The following is a 13,639-nucleotide window of genomic DNA, read 5'->3' as shown; positions in this document are numbered from 1 at the left end:
ACGGTTTTCGATTTAATGCAGTTTTTGTGAAATTTCGAAAAACCCCGACTTTGCATCAGTATTTTGCTTCCTCCGCTTATAATTGATTTCTGTTTTTTACAATTCTTCCACTAAAACATTGCCTAATAATAAGAAATAATTAATTAATCAAAATATTTTTAATTTCATACCCCATTTTGCTGCAAATTAATTAACAGTTCCATGTTTTATAAAAACTCAATTTCTTACTTTTATTTCAGAGCAGCATCCCGAAAAAAATTTGTATGGTGTGATATTGGTTCATTATTTTAAAAACTTGCCGTGTTATTGCAGTTTTCAAAAATGTATACAAATTTTCAAAGTTGAAATTAGAACGAAAGATATTACAATTTAAATGCAACAAAACAGGGCTTTTCAGAGAAAAATAACAAAGAAAAATAAACACATTTTCTCGACTGTTGTTTGTTTATTTCTTTTTGAATAAAAGTTTCGATTTTTGTTTGTTATTTTTCTCTGAAAAGCCCTGTTTTGTTGCATTTAAATTGTAATATCTTTCGTTCTAATTTCAACTTTGAAAATTTGTATACATTTTTGAAAACTGCAATAACACGGCAAGTTTTTAAAATAATGAACCAATATCACACCATACAAATTTTTTTCGGGATGCTGCTCTGAAATAAAAGTAAGAAATTGAGTTTTTATAAAACATGGAACTGTTAATTAATTTGAAGCAAAATGGGGTATGAAATTAAAAATATTTTGATTAATTAATTATTTCTTATTATTAGGCAATGTTTTAGAGGAAGAATTGTAAAAAACAAAAATCAATTATGAGCGGAGGAAGCAAAATACTGATGCAAAGTCGGGGTTTTTCGAAATTTCACAAAAACTGCATTAAATCGAAAACCGTAAGGATTTGGGATGAACAAGTTACCAAATTCTGAGAGCCCATAAGTTGGCCTATCAGCATATTTCGTTTGATCCATTACTTTTGGGACACCCTGTATATGTATATTTTCAAAAAATATAATCCAGTCTGAATATAATAACTTAAAATCGAACATATATTTCAGTTTCACCTTCAGTTATTTTTTGTCATTAATTTAAAAACTTATAGTAATGTTCTTTTGCATTTTATTGCTTGCTTTTGCAGTTTTTGCAACTTGTAACAAAGTGAAACTAAACTTCATTGCAACCTCTCTCTCAAAGGAGTCACGTTCACGTGACAAATTGTTCTCTAAATAAATAAGCAACAGGAAAACATGCACATTCGACGAACATTGAGAAATATATTTTCGTTTTCGTCCTCTCACATATAGAAACCTACAGGAAACGAGCGTGCATATAAATTAGGTCAATTGAGTTTGCATTTCCGCTAGCCATCTTGATTTTAGAAGAAGCCCGCACATGGAAACAATATTGATTTACACATTAAAATAAGATCCAGGATGACTTTTCATTTGCTATATAAATTTTTGTCTGCAATCAAATGGTCTAATAAATTTTAACAAAAGGATTATAAAAGGACTACGAAAAGGATATCCTTTTCTAGGGCATAATAAAAGACCATTTCTATGATAATTGCTTTCTAAATTTCCAAAAGGAAATGTGTGTGTGTGGAAGAAGTTAAAGGAGAAATTTAAATTGCGTGCAACATCAACAAAAACAAGCTTAAATTTTAAGCGAAATTGCTTTAGGCTTTGTGCCAAAAAACACTCGGGTAGGATATTTTATAGTTGAAATCAAAGGGACGAGGTTGAACACATAAAGGATTTGTAAAAAGGAATCGTTTTTAATGCAATCGGTGTTAAACTTGCGTGGTTAGCAGGAAATTTAACTGCATTAGAAAAATGTCTGCTTATTTTTTTGAATTCAAAGATTAATATTCTCTCTTTAGTTTCATCATAATTTCTGATTAAGTGTCAAAACTTAGAATTCACAAGTTATTATCTTCATTGAACAAGAAACTTAACTACAGAAGTTTAAAAACATCACTTTAAATTCATGTCTTTTTTAGTTTTATAAATTGCAAAAAGCTCTCCAAATTTTGCAGAGAGTTGGTAAACCTTAGAAAAAGTAATTCTTACAAAATAATTTTGCTTCTCAATTTATTTTATTTCTATTTCGGGTGCAGGACACATAGTAATGTTCTGAAATGATGAAATTAATGACTGCTTCGCGTGTAGTTGAATGCACAAAAACATGAAAAATAGCATGCAACTGAAGTGAAGGATAAAAATGATAAATTATCACCATTTAAGGTACTTGTTCCATTTATCTTAAAAAGGGAAGATTACAAGTAGCTACGAGTACTTCTCACCTGTTTCAAGTAGTTCTCTTCAATCTTTTCTTTCAATTGATTCGTTGAATGTAGCACAGAAATGTTATAAATTACCACCTTTAATGTGATTTCTTTGAAGCAAAAAAGAAATAGTTTATCAGGAAACATGTCATCTTAATTTGTACCGCTCGCATTGTCTTGAATCGAAGGAAATATATGTTCGACACGTGTTTGAATTTATTAACACGTCACATCATTAACACTTAAAATACAATGCCAATAAAAGAAGTCAACTATAGCAAAAATTCCTTTAGCCCTTAATTTGAAGAAGAAGACAATATTTATTACATTTGTTCAACATGGCATATTGAAACGCTATTATAACGAAATTAATTGGTAGTTTTTTTGTTCATAAAAATTAAGAATTAAAGACTTTGCAAGAAATACTTTACAAACATTTTTGAAGGTGTGTTGGTTTTGTAAGCTAAAGATTCTGAATGAAATTTGTAAATAATTATCGAAAATCACGGAAACAGGATGTCACCGAATGAATAATCGTTTTTTGTTTTTTTTTTTTTCGGATTAACAAGGATTAACTTTGTTAGGAATTTGTTCTAGTTTCACAAATCAAATAGGGGAGAATATTTGATTGAAACATATTTGACATGAATGAGTAGAAAGCCTTAATTTACAACAAATTACTTTTTGCATATTTTCATTAAATCTAATAAAAGTTTAAGTAAGAGTTTAAAAAAATTTTCCATTTACTTCAAGATTTTTTAAATTCTTAAAAAAATTTCAATTACGCGCGAGGGGAAACCAAAACAAATATAAACACACACACAAGCACACATACATATTCATCAAAAAGAATTTAATTAAAAGTTAATGACCCGCGAAGAACAGTTTTTTTTTCTTTTACAAAATTCTTGATTATATTTTTAACGTTAACACTAAGAACATTATTCTAAGACCTATGGTTCATTTAGTTTACTGATGCAAGCTCATTTGTTAAGTCCTTTCTTTTGGGTAAATTATTTAATTATGATTCTTGGCACATATTCATCGCGCGGTGTCGAAAGCCTTACCTCCCTAATATAAATCTGAAAAAAAATATATACAATACAAGTTTAATTAAGATGAAAAAAAAAAGCGACAGGAATGTTAAACAGAAATTCTCTGACTTTTTATTCTCAATGTTTTTGTGTAAAACAAAGGGTTTTTTTAATACCTCCCCAATATATTATGAACCAAAAGAGAAAAAACATCAAAACTTTTTTTTTTGTGAAAAAACGTGATTAAGAATTCACAAAATAACACTCAAGGCGATTGAATAAATTTTGTTAAGCAATTTAGGAGAAAGAAAATGTGGAATTAAACTCGTAAGTGAGTCCTTATTAAAAAGTGTTTTTTTTTTTCTTGGACCAAAATCAACAATAACAAAACAATGAAAGGGGTTAGTTCAAAGATGTAGGTACCTTACCTACTTTCCTATAAAACCAGCTTCCCGATTGGAATATACAATTTGTTTCGTATATTTAAAAAATTGCCGTTTTACCTTCTTTAACTCTTGAAATTATTTAATTTTACAGTGTTTACTTGTAGCTTTAACTGGAAAATCAGTTAGGAGTCAGCTGCCCCAAGCGAAATGTTGCAAAACACTTTTGAGTAGAAAAATATTAAATAAAACTTCATTAAAACCATGGGTTGTTTTGTTTTTTTGTTACAAAAAGTCACCACTGAAAAAAAATGCCATCCAAAGAAAAAAAAACTTTCTATATGTGTTTAAAAGATTTTTATACACGGATAAAAATAATACACTTTAAAGGAAGATGATACTCACTTTAAATCCCATTTTCTTAAAACAATAAGTTTTCTTATGAAAATAAATAGAATCCGTTTGAATTATATTAAATTTAAAATTAAGTTCTTTTCATTTTAATAAGTAAGCATCTACTTAAAAAAAAACTTAACTAAAAATGAAAAAATGTCTTATCTTTCTTTTTACATAGTTTTTTTTTTTTTAAACGGAGAAGAGTAGATTCTATTTAATTTACCCTTCAGTTTAAAAAAGAACAGGAAACATTCATCTTAAAATGTGTACTATTAAAGGTTTGTATTTTTTTTTACAGGACCCCACCTCATATATAAATTTAAATACATCCTGAATTTAAATGTCTTCAGAAAAAAAAAGATTTTCTTACTAAATAAAATTCAGTGGCGTAGCGTGGGGGAGGGGGCATAGGCCCCGGGCGGTACTTTGTTAAGGGGCGACGGAATTCGAAATATCAACATCACTGCATAATTTAATATTCTGTTTTTTCTTTTTTTTTATGAATTAATTTTTTCTGCCCAGCGAATCAATTTGAAAAAAAATTCAGGGGTACCACTGCTAATGCTCTACCCACTCAGATTTTTAATTCTACTCTACACATCATACGGTCTAAAAAGAAAATGAATTACAAAACGAAATTAAATCCTGTTTTTATAGAAAGATTTATGAATAGGAACCAGCGTTGTGTCTTTTACTTTCTGATCTGAAATTATCTATAATATTGAATACGGTCCTGGCGGGTTAGTTTTTGGAAAAGAGGTGTATTTTTCCAATAATCTGCACAGGATTATTCAATGAATGTATGAATAAAGCATTAATCTTTGACTTATAATTATTTCATAAAAAGGTTAATTTTGCGGCTGCTGTTCATATGAATTTGTTAAAGTCTGGTGAAAAATCTTAATGCACCAGAAAAAAAAAAATTAAGGGCGGCAAAAATTGGTTCTGCCCCGGGCGGCAAAAAAACCGCTACGCCCACTGATTAAATTCATTATTAGAAATTGAGACATTCAACAAATTTAGAAGATTTGTCTTCTTCCAATAAGAAAACAATGCAGAAATCTTCTTAATATAGATTCTAATTGTTTTTAGCATGTGGTTTTTTTTCGTATGATTTTACACCCAGTTATCTTTTATATTAGTCCCACATTAAATGGATAGTCTTTATGTAAAATTTTTTGCTTCCTTTACCTTTTCATCACAAATTTCTGACAATAAAGTGACAAAATACTATGTCAATTATTGTATTTTTGGTATACATTCCAATTGATAGAGATATTCCAAAGAAAAAACTACATAAAAGTTCATTGTTATGAGTCCTTTGATATCGAAAGTATCACATAAATCCTAATTACATTTATGAACTTTGTATAAAAAATCATTTCGAAAAAAAATATAAAAAATAACGAGACCTTTGATATTGATTTTGCACCAATTTAACGTATAAAATATGACAAAATATATTTACTTTGATTGTCAAACTTATTCCCTTGGGAAGGTTATACTTCGTATTAGAGTTGAAAATATACATTCAGCTCATATTCCAAATGGGGTTACTTTTTCATATGAAATTATCTTCAAGTGTAAAAATGTTTGTTCATTTTGGTAATTTAAGTTAATTTACTTCCAAGCATCCATTGTTGAACTTAAGTTCAAAGGTTTTTGATGTCCAAAAACACATATTTATGTAAAACAAATATTCGGAATAATACTCTAGAGAAACTTAATAGGGAATAAGCTTTTATTGTACACATAAGAACTCTGTTTCACTTATCACAAAAAAAATCTGTCATCCTTGACATTCTTAGATCTTTTAACAATTTAATCCATTTACCCTGTCCATCCATCATAAATCCATAAGGACACACATATCTTGGTTTTGTCTTTTTAAAAGCAACAAACAATAAAAGAATTTACCTCTGGTCCTTTGAGGTAATTCCATTATGCATGCAATAATGTGACACAATTCCAACTGGGACTACCTATTTGATCTGGTAGATGGAATACTCTGTTTACTGTGTTTCAAGATGTTGGAGCAAACCATAAGATAAATAAATGAGTCATGACAAATGGATGCATGACGAATATGAGTTTTCTCTTCTTTTTAGATAATGAATTGGATATGGTTCAATTTTTGCGAATTTCTTCTGCTAAACGATTTCGAAAAAGACATTTGTCTCAATTTAATCTTGAAATGAGATAAATATTTAAAGAAGGGAAAGGTGATGATAGAAAATGAATTGAGTTTTTATATTTTTTGTTGGGGGTGAGTCAAATTTTTAAACTTAAACCATTACAAATGATATATTCATATAATATTCAAAAAATATTGAAATTGATAACGCTTTTAAATTGATAAATTATATTGCATTCTTTTTCATTCTTTGGTAAAAATTTGTCAAGTCCTTATAAATCACTAAGCAATAAGATATCTGAAAAAAAAATATTGGAACTTTCAAATAATATTTCTAAATTTTCAACATAAGTATTTTTCACTTTTATACAGCCTCTCAAAAATCAATACAAAAATCTTAATTTTGTTTGCAGGTCACTGTGGTGTATACGTAATATTTTGTTCTATTACAAAAATTAAGCGTTTGATATAAAAGTTCTATGACTAACAAAATAATATAATAATTAATTTTTAGTTTTCATTTTCTAATTATTTAATTATTAAATTGTAATTGATTAAAGTGTTACACTTTTGAAGTAGTAGGCATTTTTTGAGCAATTTTTGTAACTTCGTTTATTGTTGAATAATAGAAATTTTGGCTCAGAAATTCGTTCGGTAAGGTTGGTATCTTTGCAAAACCTGTGGTAGCATAGATCACTTTTGACTAGAGATATTATAACTACAAACAGTCCTAGCCTTTTTCTAAAATTTATTTAATCTTATTGAATAAATCCTAAACCATTTAAAACTAATTTTTAAAATAGATATTTTCTATTTTCAGGAAATATTTTCGTGTTGCGATCAATCAACTTAAAAAATATAAATTAGGCCGAAATTTGAACACGAAATTCTCTTAGATAAATTGTTTTTATTTTTTCCAAAAATATCAATTTAATAAACATAAATATCTACACCCGTGATTAAATTGAAAAATATTTCATTTATTTTACCTTATGCTCGCCATGAATAATTGTTATGTTTCTAGAATCATTTTGGTTTTCTCCAAAGCGAAACCGGCTCGTTTCGTATAAATGAGGTGTGAATTCGAATAAATTGGATAAACAAACAATTTGGTTAATTTGTTGTGTGAATTTTGTATATGAGAAATTATGATGAGACAAAAAGGTAAACTAAGAAAATATTTGGCACCTTTTAATCTTTTTTAATTGGCGTGAAATTAAAAAAAGAAGAGTGTGAAATATGAAAAAAAAAAATAATGTTTCGCAAGTTCTTTTTTGACTGCCAATCTATGTCCAGACTTAACATCTACATTCCTTATTTTTGAAAAAATAAAGGGGATTTTTTTCCAAATAACTCTATATGATAAATATGGGATTAAAATTGAGTTTTTAATTATTTTTTTATTTCCTGTGCTTAAATATATTAAAGGAACACATTGTTTTATCACATTCATTTATCTTTCAAAAAACTTTTTCTTGGAATTTCAATTTATAAATTGAATTTCCAATTTCAGCTGATTTTCTGATAGGTTCTTTTACTTTATATCATCCGGTTGTTTTCGTTTTCCTCTGGTCTTAACCAAATATTTACAACTAAAGAAAGGAAAGAAGTGAAGAGAGTGAAGCTGTTCCGGCAATATTTTCACCTGTCCCAACTCCACAGGAGATAATAATTTAAAAATATTCTTTAAAAAAATAAAGAAATATTGTGGAACATGTTTGGAATGTATTTTGGCCTAAACCACCATAAACATGTTCGATGGTTTATATGCGCCGGCGCTAGCTTGATCTCAAATCATAATACAACATTGGTTTCCACGTGCTTTTACCCTCGAGTCTTATTATGATGCAAAGTGCGTATAGAGTACCGGCTGGTAATTTCAGCCAATATCCCAAGTTTTTTGTGTGGCCTAATTCTGTTCACAGAATTTCAAGAGGTAAAATCATTTCGAAACGTGTTTGGGGGTTAGTGGATTAAATAAGAGCTATGAGTCTTATATCCTTAAAATGGCAGTTTGGAGTGTGTTAACACATTTATTTCATGTTTTTGTTGCCTTTAACACCAGATACGCTGATGGAATATGAACATAGAAATTTATATTACTTTCATTCCCAGAGCCTTATTGCCATTCTCTTTTGAAATTGGGACAGGAAAAAACAAACTCTTATTTTTTATGTGAGTGCGCCTATAAGCCTTGAAATGTGTAAGCATCATATTTTTAAATCTGTAGAAGAAGAGATAATAATCGCGAAAGGTTAGAAATTATATTTTTCACGGGTAATAAAATTTCCTTTTCTAATACAGTTCGAAGAAATAAGCTGGTCGTAAACTTAAATGACCGGAAATGAAAGGCATAAATTAATAAACAAATCTGTTGACATCATTTATTTCGTTTGGTGTGAATTACTTTTGAGAAATTTGTTTTGTAGAGAGTGAAAATTAAATGACAATAATGATTTAAGCATTAAATAAAATTTAAGTTTAATTGAATTTCCATTAAAATTAACTTTTCAATTACCTAGGTAAATAAAATCCAACATCATTTTATTTCTTTTTGTTATAACTCTTTAAATGACTTTTACAAAAAATATCGTAAATCTACTAGAAATCATTAAAAGCTTCTATATTTATTACATTTTTGAAATCTCAATTCCCTTTTGACCTTCTCTTAAATATCTTTTACATATGAATTAATATTTATCAAAGTTAATAGCTTAATATAAAATACATGTCTCTTTGATGTAAAGATTTCGTTAATTTCCTTAGCTGTTCTTCAGTCATGTGTCAAAATTATTTATTAAAGTTTCACTTCATTAACTCTTCAAATAGAAGAATTTTTTTAAAATTAAAAGATGTCTTTTAGTTCTTTTGTTTAAGTTTAGGAATTAATCGACAATTTCTATAGATTTATGATTCTTTTGTAGTATGCCGAAGAAAAAAGTAATTTGTAGCCAGTGGCGTACGTTGAGTCGCCGGGGCCCCGGGGTAAGACTAAATTTTGGGGCCCTTTAGTTACAAAAAAAAATTACGTATACGCCATACGTTTTTTTTTGTATGGCTTATTTATTTTTAGGTTTATTTTAATGTCTTAATATGTTCGTAATGCACTTTGCTCTACTTACTCAAATGTAGTAGTAAACACTTGTACTAGGGGCCCCCAAAACTAAATATTTAGAAACCCCTAAAATAAAAATTTTTTAGCTAAGAATTGATAGTTCTTATGGCCTCTGTTCTGAAGTAGTAAATACATATTTTATTTTCCATCATCAGACATAATTTTTTTTATTTTGGGGCCTTTGGGTCGGGGGCCCCGGGGCACCGCCCCGCTTGCCCCAAGGGAGTGTACGCCCCTGTTTGTAGCTAGTTTATGTCTATTAAGAATGTTCAAGTTGAACAATGTACACAGTGGCGTATCCAGAAAAAATTTTGGAGGGGGCTGAAAAATTTTTCAAACATTTTTTAGAGGGTAATGTACGAAAAATTTGTCTCTCTTTTTTATTCATCTATGACCAAGAGTGAAGTGCAGAGCTGCGTTACTGAAAATGGTATACCTAGTAGAATTTTACTGCTTCGTACTACTGCCTCCTCCTTTCAAATTCAAAGTAGTGTTTGTTCAAAGTTCTTATATTTCAAACATTTTACACAAACAGCAAGGTGTGAAGTCATCTTTAAAATAACACTTTGTCTGAATGTCTTTGTGCTGAATTCAAAACTGTTTACAGATTTATTCCTCTCACGTCTAGTTTTTGAGCTATACACCGAAAAAAAACAATATCAATTTAACATTTTTTAAATATCAGCAAAAAATGCTCTATAAAATGTGTTTTATGATAATTAAAATATCAAAACAATATTTTTATTATGAGGATGATATTTAAATATCACATTTTTGAAATTTTGTTTGATACTTTATATTATCAATTTTTCAAAAATAATATCACCACTATTTTATAAGGAATATTCACTTTCAGTAATGTTTTGAAAAAAGAAACAAAATACTTAAAACAATAGATATAATAAAAAAGAAAAAGAAAGAAATATCATTATAGTAAACTAAAACGTCAACATATTTTAATTGTAAAAGTGAAATGTTCACTATCCACCTAAAATTAAAAAAATGTCAAAATGATATGATAATCATATAAAAATTGATATGTATTTTCATTGTTGGACGACTTTTGTCACTGAAAAATGTTAATTTGATAGCTGTTATTATCAAAATTTTTTTTTCGGTGTACCCATCACTATTTTCGATATAAAAGCCCATGTTCCGCAATTCGACCGAAAGTAAATTGAAATCACTTTTCGATTTCACGTGAAATGAAATCTCATATACTTCAATTTTAAAGCATTATATTCATTCGCTCCACTTGAAATATAAATAATTTTTATTATATTTTCTTCGTTATTATCATAAATACTTCTTTTCGATCGATTTCGAAAACTTCGAAATTGCTTCGAAGTGTCAAAACTGAAGGATCATCGATTTTGTATTTTGTTTTTAAAGTTAAATTATTGGTCCTTTCAACATAAATGCAATTTTATTGACAATTTTAATGGGAGAAAGGAGAATTTGAATGAAAAAATAAGAAGACACATTTAGCAAGATTTTGCCAATTTTAATAGAAAAATGAATTAGGTAAATTGTAAAGTGAATAAGGTTGCAAACACAGAGACAGTGCGCAATTCCCCAGGGTGCCTGAAATTGCGCATCCCAAACACAGAAGCAATGATGAATTATTATATTTCATGTCTCATGTGTTGTATGTATTTTGTATTGAATAAACAACAAAGAAACATTACAAAACAAAAAAAAAAACATAAGTGTTGATAATATTTTGCCCAAAAATTGCAGATTAATCAAAACAGAAACAAAGAGAATTACGATCAGAAAATCTAAATAAAAGAAAAAAAATTCAGAACACCTAATTTCTCTTCTTCTCGGCAATTGAATGCGCAAAAAGTTAAAGACAGAACTAGAAAGTCTCAAAAACTAATTTTCAATGAAGTTCTTCTTGATGTTTAATCCGAAAAATCTCGTAAAATGTTGTTTTTAAATCCAAATCAGAAGCGCAAACTGGAATTTGCTTAAAGAAACCACTTTAAAATATTATTTTTGAAAAAAAAAGTAAAAATACTTTTGAGATTGCATAAGAAGTTTTGCAAAGTTTAACGGTAATGTAATTCGACGTCAAAATACTAAAAAAAATTATCTCAATTCTGAAGAATTCCGAATTAGACTAAAATTCGAAAAAATTACCCCAACCCTGAACGTCAGCTAAGGCTGCTACTCAAACAAACACAAAAAGCTGTTTCAGAATTTGGAGGGGGCTCGAGCATCTGAGCTGCCTCAAAATCTCTAAGATTTACTAACAAGTTTGAGATAATCATGTACATAATGATGAAATCAGCTAAATAATAACATGATCTTGAAGGCTTGGGGGGGGGGGGGGGCTTGAGCCCCCTGAGCCCCCCCCCCCCTCAATACGCCACTGAATGTACATGCTTTATTTTTAATTTATACGTAAGGTTTTGCAAATCGTCCAAAATCACGAATTTGAAAAGAAAACAGAGGTATTTTTGGAATCTTGTATAATTAAGGAACCATGACAAAAATGGGCTTCTTTTTTATTTAAATATTTTATATAAGTCAATTATTTTTTTTTAATAATTTTTATTGCGTGATAAAAGGGTCTTTTTAATTTTTTTTTACTTGGTACATACATATTTTATTTTGTATTGTTTGATCAATCTGACCAATTCCTTTCGACTTTTTCTGTTTCTCTTAAAAACTTGATTTTTTTTAAATGTTTTAATACATTGCACTTAAACATCTGGAGTGATCCAGAAAAGTTGTTCTAGTGCTTATTGCTTATTTACTCAGCTTTCCGGCGCCGGCTTTTCTGTGCAGACTAGTCGTTTATTACTCAAGATATAGCCCGAATACTAAGTAGGCTGGAAAAAACAACGATAAAATACTTTGAACAATAATATCTCGAAAACGTATCCACCGTAATTTTAAATTGATTTCCGAGTCCCTGAGGTCAGTCTTTAAATAAATTAGAGGTAGGTGAAATTTTCTTGGGGAGAAGGTTCCCTTAAAACCCATCTTTAAGGTCTGCACCGCCATTATATTGTTTTGTCATCCATAGACATTACAACAAATCAAGTATAAAAAGGCTAAAATTGATTTGGGGTGTTTCAACCTTCAACCTGGTATCCGTACCAGCGCACATAGGAGTATTTCGATCAAAAACCTGGACAAAATTATTTTTTGAAGTAAAACTAATTATTTTTGCTAAAAATTATTATTTATGCAAGGAAATAATTTTTTTCAGCAAAACTTTAAAAACGCTTGTGATAAGAAAAACTAAAAAAAATAGTATGAAATTTAATACACCCAAAATGTGAAAAAATTAAATATCTAAAATATTAGACCTTCTAGAATGGAACCATTGTGATTTTTAGGCTTAGTGAATCCAAATGCATTAATATCAGTAAAAAAATTTCTGGAAAATGTTAACAACCAGTTAAAATTAAACGTAGGGCGTATGAGTGATTTTACTAAAAGTAAAAATTTCACTCGCAAATTATTTTGTTAATCGCAAAAAATCGCACCCAATTTTTTGATATTAAATTTAAAGAATAGTCAAAGTTATCATAAATCTATGTATCGAAGCAGAATAGGAGGGAATACTATAACAAAATACTTTAAAACTTTAAAAAAAAGCAATACAAATATCTATATGTGGCAGACTCTTTTCCCACTGTCATTTACTCAAACAAAAAAAATTTAATATTTCCATAACTACTCTTCAATTATTATTCAATACCTGCAATTGTATTTCTCATATGAAAATTTAATGTTTAAAAGCACACTTGCTCACAATCAATCTCTAACTTTAACCTCCAAATCAGCAAAAATTACAAAAAAAATTCCAGAAAATAAACAGCTGACTTTGAACTTGTTTTGACACACCAAAAACTTTACCACAAAAAAAAAGAAGTGCATCATATGATCCCATGTATATTTAGCATCCGCTTTGTAAAAACTTTAATTCAAAATTTTGATTTTTAGAAAATCGACTTTTGTCCAGCTTTTCGACCAGAATACTCCTATGTGCAGCGTTACCGCTGTGCCACTTTAGTGGCACAATGCCACCTTTTTTCAGCCTGTTCTACTGATCCACTAACTTTTAGTCTGTGCCACTTTTATAGAATTCCATTCAATTAAAACAAAAACATGAAATTCACCACACCTTCCCATGCCTTTTTATGTTTTTTGTTCCTTTCCATTCCCGTGCATGCATACGAATACGATCCTAATACCATCTAAGTTCTAAGTTTTTAAGTTTGCGTTACAATAAATCATAAAAAAATGTTCGTTTAAATTGTGTGTTTTCTTCAAATG

The sequence above is a fragment of the Episyrphus balteatus genome, chromosome 2 (assembly GCF_945859705.1).
Source record: "Episyrphus balteatus chromosome 2, idEpiBalt1.1, whole genome shotgun sequence".
Taxonomy (NCBI): domain Eukaryota; kingdom Metazoa; phylum Arthropoda; class Insecta; order Diptera; family Syrphidae; genus Episyrphus; species Episyrphus balteatus.
Note: the sequence above shows the minus strand (reverse complement) of the source record.